Source organism: Marmota monax, unplaced genomic scaffold, assembly GCF_021218885.2.
Source record: "Marmota monax isolate L192 unplaced genomic scaffold, Marmota_monax_Labrador192_F-V1.1 WCK01_AAM20220418_F8-fsc00474, whole genome shotgun sequence".
Classification (NCBI taxonomy): Eukaryota; Metazoa; Chordata; class Mammalia; order Rodentia; family Sciuridae; genus Marmota; species Marmota monax.
Window position 1 is genome coordinate 279,540 of NW_026692897.1, and position 8,512 is coordinate 288,051.

Sequence of the window (8,512 nt, forward strand, 5' to 3'; positions counted from 1 at the left end):
AAAAGAGGAATGAGAATGATCTGCAGTTCCTTCTGCTTTCCTCAACACCCACATCACAGGTTCTCCATTCTATTCTCCCTCAACCTGGACCTTTGGTTTCCTTCTTCCCCACAATTCCATCCAAGCCTCAGTCCTTATTCCAGCCCCAGATCCAATATACTAAGTCCCAGGTCCCATCTCCATATCTCCCCTTTGTCCTATTCTCCTTGTCCTTTGGTGCCCTATTCTTAATACCCAAGACTCTATCTCCAACCCCCCAATTTTTTGTGACCTTTTCGTCTCAGACATAGCCTATTTCCTAATTCAAACTCTTCACATTTTGTGCATTTATTGCCTTCTCATCCCCACCACTTCTCTTTTCCTAGTTTCATTATTCCCTTTAACTCTAGCTCCTAAGCTCTCCTCAATTCCCTATCATATGCATTCACTTTCCAAGGGCACCACTGCCCCTTACCAAGAAGATGAGGCCAAGGAACAGCAGCAGAAGAATCACAGCCACCAGGACCACAATAACTATGGCCCATGGAGGGAATGAACCATTCTCTCCTGTCTCTCCAGCATGGACACCTGCCTGTGAGCCACCATTATTCTGGTTTGAATGGCTCTTATTGCCTGGGGCTTCTGACAAGATGGAACTCAGGCGCACCCCAGATGTAGGGGATATCAAAGCCATAGGTGTGACATGGGCCGCTGTGGGCTTCTCATGGGCTGATGTGGTCTGTCCTCCATGCTCTGTAGGTGTGACATGGGCCCCTGTGGCCTTCTCATGGGCTGATGTAGTCTGTCCTCCATGTTTTGTAGGTATTACTTGGGCCCCTGTGGCCTTCTCATGGGCTGATGTAGTCTGTCCTCCATGTTTTGTAGGTATTACTTGGGCCCCTGTGGCCTTCTCATGGGCAGATGTGGTCTGTCTTCCATGTTCTGTAGGTGTGACATGGGCCCCTGTGACCCTCTCATGGGCTAATGTGGTCTGTCCTCCATGTTCTGTAGGTATTACTTGGGCCCCTGTGGCCTTCTCATGAGCAGATGTGGTCTGTCCTCCATGTTCTGTAGGTGTGACATGGGCCCCCGTGACCTTTTCATGGGCTGATGTGATCTGTCCTCCATGTTCTGTAGGTGTGACATGGGCCCCTGTGACCTTCTCATGGGCGGATGCAGTCTGTCCTCCATGTTCTGTAAGTGTGACATGGGCCCCTGTGGCTTTCTCATGGGTGGATGTGGTCTGTCCTCCATGTTCTGTAGGTATTACTTGGGCCCCTGTGACCTTCTCTTGGGCTGATGTGGTCTGTCCTCCATGTTCTGTAGGTATTACTTGGGCCCCTGTGGCCTTCTCTTGGGCAGATGTGGTCTGTCCTCCATGTTCTGTAGGTATTACTTGGGCCCCTGTGGCCTTCTCATGGGTTGATGTGGTCTGTCCTCCATGTTCTGTAGGTATTACTTGGGCCCCTGTGACCTTCTCATGGGCAGATGTGGTCTGTCCTCCATGTTCTGTAGGTATTACTTGGGCCCCTGTGGCCTTCTCATGGGCTGATGCGGTCTGTCCTCCATGTTCTGTAGGTATTACTTGAGCCCCTGTGGCCTTCTCATGGGCAGATGCGGTCTGTCCTCCACGTTCTGTAGGTGTGACATGGGCCCCTGTGACCTTCTCATGGGCGGTTGCAGTCTGTCCTTCATGTTCTGTAGGTGTGACATGGGCCCCTGTGACCTTCTCATGGGCGGTTGCAGTCTGTCCTTCATGTTCTGTAGGTGTGACATGGGCCCCTGTGACCTTCTCATGGGCGGATGTGGTCTGTCCTCCACGTTCTGTAGGTATTACTTGGGCCCCTGTGGCCTTCTCATAGGCAGATGCAGTCTGTCCTCCATGTTCTGTAGGTATTACTTGGGCCCCTGTGGCCTTCTCATGGGCTGATGTGGTCTGTCCTCCATGTTCTGTAGATGTGACGTGGGCCCCTGTGGCCTTCTCATGGGCAGATGTGGTCTGTCCTCCATGTTCTGTAGGTATTACTTGGGCCCCTGTGGCCTTCTCATGGGCAGATGTGGTCTGTCCTCCACGTTCTGTAGGTGTGACGTGGGCCCCTGTGGCCTTCTCATGGGAGGATGCGGTCTGTCCTCCACGTTCTGTAGGTGTGACATGGGCCCCTGTGGCCTTCTCATGGGCTGATGCGGTCTGTCCTCTATGTTCTGTAGATGTGACATGGGCCCCTGTGACCTTCTCATGGGTCGATGCAGTCTGTCCTCCATGTTCTGTAGGTGTGACATGGACCCCTGTGACCTTCTCATGGGCTGATGTGGTCTGTCCTCCATTTTCTGTAGGTATTACTTGGGCCCCTGTGGCCTTCTCATGGGCAGATATGGTGTCTTCTCTATGTTCTGTAGGTGTGACTTGGGCCCCTGTGACCTTCTCATGTGCAGATGTGGTCTGTCCTCCATGTTCTGTAGGTGTTACTTGGGCCCCTGTGGCCTTCTCATGGGCAGATGCGGTCTGTCCTCCATGTTCTGTAGGTATTACTTGGGCCCCTGTGACCTTCTCATGAGCGGATGTGGTCTGTCTTCCATGTTCTGTAGGTGTGACATGGGCCCCTGTGACCTCATGGGAGGATGTGGTCTGTCCTCCATGTTCTGTAGGTATTACTTGGGGCCCTGTGGCCTTCTCATGGGCTGATGCGGTCTGTCTTCCATGTTCTGTAGATGTGACATGGGCCCCTGTGACCTCATGGGCGGATGCGGTCTGTCCTCCATGTTCTGTATGTGTGACGTGGGCCCCTGTGGTCTTCTCATGGGCTAATGTGGTCTGTCCTCCATGTTCTATAGGTGTGACTTGGGCCCCTGTGGCCTTCTCATGGGCAGATGCAGTCTGTCCTCCATGTTCTGTAGGTATTACTTGGGCCCCTGTGGCCTTCTCATGAGCTGATGTGGTCTGTCCTCCATGTTCTGTAGGTGTGACGTGGGCCCCTGTGACCTTCTCATGGGCAGATGTGGTCTGTCCTCCATGTTCTATAGGTGTGACGTGGGCCCCTGTGGCCTTCTCATGAGCTGATGTGGTCTGTCCTCCATGTTCTATAGGTGTGACTTGGGCCCCTGTGGCCTTCTCATGAGCTGATGTGGTCTGTCCTTCATTTCTTGTAGTGTTGTATGCTGGCATCATGGCTTTTGTGGCTTTTTCTGATGAAACCATAGTTTTTTTGTTCATCTCTGAAGTGACTGAGCTATGGGAAGGAATTGTGGCTTCATGTGGAGTGGTACTTTTCTTATCTAAAGTACTGATGGTTGTCTCCATAGGTCCTACAGTTGTAGCTCTGTTTCTTGTTACTCTTGTATTGCTTTTTGTGGTCCTACAAGTTGTTGTTCTCTTGGGTGCTGAGGTTGGGTGTCTTCCATCAGACAGTCCTTTTGTTGGGTTGACGGAGTCAGGATTGACATCCCGTCCATTTCGAATAATTGAGTCTTTTCCCTGATTAGTGGTGTTTTGTTCAGAAGTGGAGGGACCTTTGTGATGAACTCCAGAGCTTTCATTGTCTAGAGTTTTGGAATTGTTTGTAGGCTTGTGAATTGCTTTGGAAGGGTGTGTGGTGTTGCACTTGTGTTTTGGCTTATGGGTTTCTATAGATTTAGGGAAGTCTGGAGGCCTTTGTCCTGTATGCGGAGGATTGTGGTTAGAGGGAGTATTATAAATAAGGCCTGGATTGAGGGGGAATAAATGGTCAGATGTTGGCGATTCACCAGTTTTCTGAAGTTCTTGAAATGAAGCACCTGTGGAGGAAGAGAGGCAAATAAGAAATTTCCCATGAGTTCTTCCCTGTCTCCCTTCATTTCTAGGGATTCTTGGTTCCTTGTGAGGTGTCTCCCATCTAGTCTCCTCAGAATACCGTGCTATCAGCCAGTTACAGTGGCACATGCTTGTAATCCCAGTGGCTCAGGAGGCTGAGGCAGTAGGATCATGAGTTCAAAGCTGGCTTCAGCAACATAGCAAGGTCCTAAGCAATTCAGTGAGACCCTGTCTCTAAATAAAATACCCCCCAAAAAATGGGGTGAGGGGTGCTGGGGGTGTGGCTCAGTGGTTAAATACTCCTGGGTTCAACTCCCAGTACCACAAAAAAAAAAAAAGAAAAGAACACTGTGCTATCTAATCCCCATTCTTTTTTTTTTTAAAGAGAGAGAGAGAGAAAGAATTTTTTTAATATCTATTTTTTAGCTTTCGGCAGACACAAAATCTTTGTTTGTATGTGGTGCTGAGGATCCAACCAGGGGCCGCACGCATGCCAGGCAAGCGCGCTACCGCTTGAGCCACATCCCCAGCCCCTAATCCCCATCCTTACCTCTAGCTTCAGGCTCTTACTCAGGCTGTGCCTCCAGGAAAAATGCCACCTTACTCCTTTCCCACATTTGTTTCTAGGCCCTCAATCACACATCCTTCTGGCATCTTTTCTGGTTCCTCTAAGTGGATAAGATCTAGCTTAATTTAGCTTCTCAAAATAGTCCATTACTCTTTCCTGTTACCTTCAAGTTGTTATTACATTTGCTGTATTTTAAAAAATGCATCCTTAGGGGAGGGGAAGGGGGGATAGGAAGGGCAGCAGAATAAAATAGACACTAGTATTGCTGTATGAATATACATGTCTGTATAACCAATGTGGTTCTGCAACCTGTACATTTGGAAAAATGAGAAATTATACCCTATCTGATTCAAATGTGTGATATGTCTAGATCATTGTATTGTCATGTGTAACTAATAAAAAAATATAGTAACTTAGGTAAAGAAGTTAAGAGCTGCCTAAGGGTTAGAATGCATTCACCCAAGAAGGCTTTCCTGCCATGAGACAACAAAGGGATCTGGGAACAACTAAAATTATGCATCTTTATATAACCCAATAGGATACTGCAAATAAAACTTAGGTGATGTTGGGGAAGACTGTATACACCCCATAATACTCAGACAATGAGGAATTGGGCAAGGGACCTTGAACTCTACCGGTAAGATGCCGGATGTATCCAAACTGTGTGTGCCCGCTCTCTCTGAGACACCTGGTCTTGCAAAACACCCAATCTTGCAAGATCATCATCAAAGTGAAACATCACTGTTTGCTGTGTCTCTTGTCTCTTGATCCATTCTTTGAGTTTGGAGAGGTGAGCATGTTTCTCACATGTACCATTTTTTTTTTTAAATAAAGAATCCATTTTTACCAGTCAAAAAATAAATTCAACCTTTTATGATCATTTGTGATTTTGCCATGATTTACAAATTACTCCCATTTTTAAGATTTCTTATATTCATTTCTATTTTTCTACTCTTCTATATTTTAGTCTTTAGATTCTTTAAATTAGCTACTAGAAGATCAATCTTTCTATAACTTTTCCTTTTCCTTATTTGAAGCTTCCTAAAATTATCCCTCCAGGATTCATTAAAAAATAATTGCCTCCTTCAAGCATTATCTGAAATACATCAAACATAAGACTCTCAAAAGCATAAGAAATCCCACTAATATATTGAATGCTTACAGCCCAGATGAAATAGCAACCATATATGTATACATAATTCAAATGCCAGTTAACGATTTTTTCCATTGGCACTTCATTAAAACACGTACATCACACACATAATTAAGACAAAAATAAAATAAAATTCTTATTTTAAAAAATTTTCTTCAATCTGTCTTGAAGAAAATTTGTCTTGATTATGGTAGTATGTGATATAGTTCAAGAACCTCTGTAAAACTGAAAGAAGAGAATGCTTTTATTAATTACAACAGAAAACTGACATGTAATTCTATTAGAATTGAACCTGGGCAAATAATGCTGTTATAAAATTTACATTTCTCACATTCAATGGGGAAATATTACATATTGGGGCTCTTCTTGGTGCTAATAACTAATTTCAGCAAAACTTTATTTTAAAAAATAGTAAGTAGCAATTAATATATATTCTTAAACTGTGTAAGATAAAATTAGAAAGGCAACTGGTAACAACCAGTAGAATTAGAATCATTTTGTTGAACATTAAGAACCATATTTCTTTTTTAGCTGTTATATCAGCATACCTTTTTCATTGATAAGGCAAGTGCTGGCTATGGGTACCACATGATTAGTAATTTTCTTCTTAAGTAACAAATACTTGACTGATCAAGATTCAAGTGAATTTTCTTTCCTAATTTTGCTGTTTGACAATAGAAACAAATACCTTTATCTTTTGTCCCAAGGGAGGCAAATAGGAAATACAGCTTGTAAATTTTCCCACTCACCATTAAACAAGGACATTAAGAATGTCTCTGAAGTATTTCCAGTATTTAAAATAGTAGGCCTCAGAATAATTTTCAAAACTAATTTCTCATTTTAGTATAGGATTTGATAATCATAACACATTTGATTTGTATTTTCTTCTATCACCTACACTTTGCCCTCAATAAAGGTTAGTGTTATAGTTTCGAACTATTTCTACATCTAGAGCATCTTTACATAAGTTTCATTTTCACTGAACTGAAGACTTTTTTTTTCTCACTATGTGCTCGTGAAAGTTAATGAGCATACACATGCATACACTGGCACACATATATATGTCTATGTAAGTAAATTACTTTACCATTAGAATAAAACCAGACACTGGGGGGACAACTCTGAGGAACAGTTGGTCTTCTGTAGAAATGGTCCTCTGTGCTGAGGGAGGAAGGTATAGTTCACTGAGGGATGTGAGAAGCTGTAGGAAGTTTTCTCATCATCTGTCAATCCTGCATTGCCAGCTGTCACCGCCCCAGCTACATGCACACCTGCTTCTCCAGCAACACTGGCTTCTAAAAGTCACATGTCTTATAAACAAGATGTGGTTGGTTGGACCTCCAATGCTATTTGCAATCTTTCTATAACTTTGACTCTCCACTCTGTCCAATCTTGGTGTCAAAGTGACCATCCAAAAGCTCAATAATATTCCCCCCTGTAGAATGCCCACATGACAGTTTTGGAGCCTCTACACTTTCAGAAGAATAGATGAACACCTTCATTCCAGCTTCCCTCCACTTCCTGACTGCTGGAACTACATCTTCAAAAAACTCTGCTTTCATGCACCCAGCTATGAATGCTGCCCTCCACAGGTGGCCCTGCAGTTGAGCACGGTGGTCTTTGGATCCGGAGACATCTGCCAGCACAAGTTATCTACCCCATTCCCGGAAGCTGCAGGTATTGGAACAGCCCCGTCCACATGGGCATTTTCTTCAACCTGTTTTCTCAAAAGATTGGCACTCCTCCTCTTCCCAATGTGTCTGCAGATACTCTTTAACATTTTCTTTAATGTAAGGAAATCAAATGTTCTTCGATATCTAACAAGATCACAATGACTTTAGCAGGCACCAAAAGCATGACCATTTTTCCCTACCAGCTGTTACCATGGAAATCCATCTGCTGCTAGAGAAGTTGGAGAATGGCGCTAGATGTGCCCCCAGGACAGTCTTGGGCTTCCAAGAGCCCCATGACAATCTCAGAGGTGGCCATCCGTGGGGCCTGAAGCACGCAGGAGAGGATACCTCTGCCAACTAGCAAGTGGAGAGGACCACTGCCCAGGGGTCAGAACTCAGGCCCAAATCTACATTTGTTTTGAACCTGTTAACATCTACTTCCAACCATGCCTATCGACTTACAAGGCTTTGAGAGCAGGGATTGACTGTCACTTGGCCTTGCAGGTGCTCCTTTACAGACTTATGAAATGAAATCCTCTTTCCAAGGAAGGGAAAAGTAGCTCCTTGGGGGTCCTGACAGGAGTGAATGAGGTAGCTGTATTCTGGGAGGAACTAACTATGTTTAAGGACAGGGTGTGAAGGAAAACATCCCTATCAATCAGCAGATATGGACTTTAATTCTATGGGAAAACAACCAGATGGGGACAGAGGACACGTCCCTGATATCTGGCCTGAAGAGTGAGAACCAGAGATCACCAAAGAACAAGGGAAATCATGCTGTTACATAACTGAGATTTCCAGTGTCTGTTAGCTCAAGGTGGCGACCAGAACCTGGAGCTGTTCCCAGCCACAGGAAACCATTTCCACCCACCTCTCTGCGGATGAGGAGAATCAGGTGTTGGGGAATTCGGTCTTTGAAAGAATAACAGGTGGGACAAGAAAGGGGCAAGAGATCAGAGAGAAACCCAAGTCCCTAAAGGGAATTAAGGTTGGGGGAAAGGAGAAGGGTTGAATTATCAGGCTATCACTCCACTTCGCCAATTGCATTCTCTCATTCCTTTGGCAAAAATTTTAATAATAGTTATCATGTATTGGGTACCTTCTCTAGGTGCCATAGCTTGGATCTGGAGTCCCCCAAGGGTTCGTGTGTCGAAGGCATGGTCCCCAGCTTGGTGCCCCAATAGGATGTGGTGAAACCTTTAGGGGGTGGGGCCTGGTGGAAAGTCTTCCATTCATTGATGGTGTACCCTTGAAGGGGATCGTGGGACCACAGCCTCTTCTTTGTCATTCCTGGTCATGAGGTAAATGGTTTTTCTTTACCACATGCTCCCACCACAATAGGCCGCCACAGG

The 8,512-nt window shown here is 45.1% G+C and overlaps 1 pseudogene; it reads right to left on the bottom strand.

The window, feature by feature from the left end:
- Window positions 1-6,565: 6,565 nt before the first annotated feature.
- On the bottom strand, window positions 6,566-7,350 carry LOC124096806 (enolase-phosphatase E1-like; annotated as a pseudogene).
- Window positions 7,351-8,512: the final 1,162 nt, after the last annotated feature.